A 4,114-nucleotide genomic window follows, 5' to 3' on the forward strand; every position below is an offset into this window, starting at 1 on the left:
GTAAAGTTCTGAACAAAATCAAGTTCAGTCTTACCTCACACCCACACTGCAGGATGGCCATCATGGGGGGCTCCCGTCTAGTAATGCTAGTCGTGTTCCTCAATCTTACTGGAAACTAAAAATGCTCCCACCATTTACAAAATGCCTCCTGTGGGCAATAGCACTCCCTCGGACCCTAGACCATGGGAGTGGAGGCAGGGATATGAAAACGAATTAATCCAAGTCAGGCCCCAAGAGCTCATAACGCAGGGGAAGGAAAGATGGGTGCAGTAAAGACAAATGCAGGTACATTTCACAGTCACCACCTGGGCCTTCTGCTCCTCTCCCTGCCTGTGTGGAGAGGCCCCACCAGGCCCCACAGGAAGCTAATCTCCCTGCCTCCACACAGTCACAGTCAGTGAGCACATTTTGTAAAGTTTGCCTAAAATTTCTCTCAATTCCGTATCCTCCTCCTTAGTTCAGACCTTCTCATCTCTCCAATGGATGAGAGCAATAATTTCCTCACCCCGACTCCCCTCTTGTCGTGGGTTGAATGATGCCCCCCCCCAAATTCATCAGAAGTTCAGAAAGTGACCTTAGTTAGAAATAAGGTCTTTGTAGATACAATTAGTTAAGGATCTCGAGATGAAATCATTCTGGGTTTATTTAGTTGGTGTTGATGGTGGTTGTCGTTGAGTAAGTTCTGACTCATGGAGACCCTGTGTGTGCAGAGTAGAATTGCTCCATAGGGCTTTTAAGGCTGTAATCTTTTGGAAGCAAATTGCTAGGCCTATCGTCTGAGACACCTTTAAGTGGGTTCAAATCGCCAACCTTTGGGCTATTAGTTGAGCACTCAAACGTTTGTGCCACCAAGGGACACCTATAAGTGCCACGGAGAGAAACAAATCAAGATAAAGGGCATCACCAGATTCCTCAAAGCTAAAACAGTTATTTGATCAGGAACCAACAGGTATTATTTATCAAATACTGTGACAGGGACTGTGGGGTCTGGCCTTAAAGAGCTTATTTATAGATGGCTAGAGAACAAAAACCATACAATCACTGGAGAACAATTAATCTCCCGGCAAGCAGTGTGTCATACATGCAGGAGAGCTGCTCAGAGGCGAGATTAGTGGGGCTGGCAGTGAGTTGTAAGTGAATACTCCTGTCCAGAAACACAGGAAGAGCTGTGCTTAAGCACCCATCACCAGCCTTTGTTTTGGAAATGCTAGGTCATACCCAGCATAAGCAAGAAGCCTTCGACTCATGTTCATCTTTAGAACATGAATCAGAGTTCTGGGAGAAGATTAGGCACAAGAGTCAGAGGCTGCTTGTACCAGGTCATGGGAATGAGACCCGATGAGGCTGTCTTTATCTCTGTCCAAGTCCCAGTTCTGTGCAATGCCCGAGATCTTTAAAGATAATTATCTCCCGGATGCAATTTTATTATAAATAAATCACTCACTGATTTGGAACACACTGAGCAAATGCACCAAAGGAACTTTCCAGAGCCCAGCTGACAGATGGGAAATGCCCATTAACAACACGCTGTGTCATAGAGGCTCTGGGCATTTGGAAATACTGCTTTTGTTAACACTTTCTGAAAAGACATAGCGGATTAGGAGAATGGAGGAAGATACAAACTTGGAGCAGAGTATAGACAGAGAAATGGCTGTTTGCGGGGGCCTGCTGATCCTTTGGATTAAACAAGTCCAGAAGATTAAGATGTCAGAGACCAGCTTGATAGAAAGATGAACTGGAAACATATGGTAAAAATGGCTTTTGATGTTGAACAAGTCACTTAACTTCTGAGTGTCCTCAGGAGGTGTTAGATGATATCAAAGGAGCACTGCAGTGCAAATGGTTAAGCACTTGGCTGCTAACCAAAAGGTTGGTGGTTTGCACGGACCCAGTGGCTCTGCAGGAGAAAAACCTGGTGATTTGCGTCTGTAAAGATTATAGCCAAGAAAACCCTATAAGGCAATTCTACTCTGTCACATTGGGCTCACTATGAGTCGGAATAGACTCAAGGGTACCTAACGACAACAACAGGCCATACCATTCTGATTCAACTAAAATTTAGTGAATGTGTATTTAAATGCTAGGCACGTAACATATGTTATCACAAGATAATAGCATCTACCTAATAGGCTGGTTGTGAGGACTGCTTAAGTGACTATATGTGATTCTTAGTCCAGAAACTAGTACAGAGTAGGCTTGTAATGATTAGCCGTTATTGTTTAATCCCATAATAATCCGGAGGTGAATATTGCTTCCTCTGCACAAACAAGGAAACCACTAAGGGGCAGGATCAGGATCTGAACCTAAGCCTGAGGCCAAAGTCCATGATCTTTCTATGATGTGGTTTGGCCTGGAAGGACCCTGACAGCTTTTGTTTTTGGATTTTAGATTTTCTCCTGATATTTTTTATTGTGTTTTAGGTGAAAGTTGACAGTGCAAATTAGTTTCTCATTCAAAAATTCATTCAAATTGTTTTGTGACATTGGCTGCAATCTCTGCAATATGTCAGCACTCTCCCCCTTTCCCTCTCCACCCCAGGTTCTCCGTGTCCATTCATCCAGTTTTCCTGCCTTCTCGTCTTGCTTTTGGGCAGGTGTTGCCCATTTGGTCTTGTATACTTGATTGAACTAAGAAGCACGTTCCTCACATGTGTTATTGTTTATTTTATAGCCCTGTCTAATCTTTGTCTGAAAGGTGGACTTTGGCAGTGGCTGCAATTCTGAGTTAACAGGGTGTCTGGGGGCCATAGTCTCGGGGGTTCCTCCAGTCTCTGTCAAACCAGTAAGTCTCTGCCAGCTTTTGACTATAAAGAATGAGAGGGTAGAAGAGGACCCGGAACCCCAGAAACAACAAGAAGCCCTCTCCAAGGGCTCTTTTGTGCAAAGTGGAAGCGTTGTCTCATTTATGATGGAGATAAAGAGGTTAGGAGGGCACTGGGACAAAGCCACAAAAGCCTTTTCACCCAGGCTCATTTTTTCTCATCATCTCATTCCTGTTACAGATTCCAGAGACAAGTGCACAAAGAAAAGCCAAGGGCAAAACCAACTGAAATAGTCCTTAACAGGGGCATCTAGGCACTGCAAGGGGGTAAGAGGAGACCTTCAGGTCCCTGGGGAAAGCAACTCCAAGACAGATGAATTAATCACCTTCTCATGTGTTCATGAACTCTGTCTCAAATTGTTCTGTTAATGCTCAGTTGTGGCTCTCACCATTCTCAACAATACTGTGAATCATACACCATATGCTAGGATTACAATGATGAGCAAGACTAATGAGGGGGGAAGATAGGCAAGTAAACCAGGCAATGCATGACAATACGGTGTGATAAGGACAATAAGGAAGAAATATGGGGTGCTAGGGAAGCAGAGAGAAGTACCTACTCTAGTCTCAGTGAGAGAAATCCAGACTTCTTGGAGGAGATCTCTATGAATGGACGCCTCTTCTATTTGAAAACCAGATCTAGAGGGAGAGAAGGTGGAGGTAAAGAGAGGAGGGTATTTCAGGCAGAGGGAACAGAACGTGCAAAGACCAGGAGGTGACAGGAAACCTGGATATTTGGAGGAAGTGGAAGCAGTTCTGTGTGTAAGGTGGGAGAAGAGTGTAGGGATGGGAGGCTGGAGAGGTTAGCAGCAGCTAAGGTCTGCCAGCATTGTACATGTATGGAAGAAATTGGGCTTTATTCAACAAACAGCCCCTGAAAAATCAGAGGACTAGCATGCTTTGCATCTTTGATCTAGATCAATTTGGAGAATGGACCGTTGTTTTTGTTTTTATTAGGTGCCGTCAAGCTGGTTCTGACTCATAGTGATCTTATTTATAACAACAAAATATTGCCCGGTCCTGCACCATCCTCATAATCTTTGCTATGTTTGTTGCAGCCACTGGGTCAATCCATCTCACTGAGGGTCTTCCTTTTTTTCCCTGACCAAGTGTCTTAGTTATCTCTAGTGCTGTTATAACAGAAACACCACAAGTGGATGGCTTTACCAAACGAGATTTATTCTCTCTGAAGTCTGACTTCAGGGTGCCAGCTCCAGTGGATGGTTTTCTCTCTCCATCGGCTCTGGAGGAAGGTCCTTCCCCTGGTCTAGGAGCTTCTCAGCGCAGGAACCTC

Source organism: Trichechus manatus, unplaced genomic scaffold (genome assembly GCF_000243295.1).
Source record: "Trichechus manatus latirostris isolate Lorelei unplaced genomic scaffold, TriManLat1.0 scaffold00249, whole genome shotgun sequence".
In the NCBI taxonomy this organism is placed as follows: domain Eukaryota; kingdom Metazoa; phylum Chordata; class Mammalia; order Sirenia; family Trichechidae; genus Trichechus; species Trichechus manatus.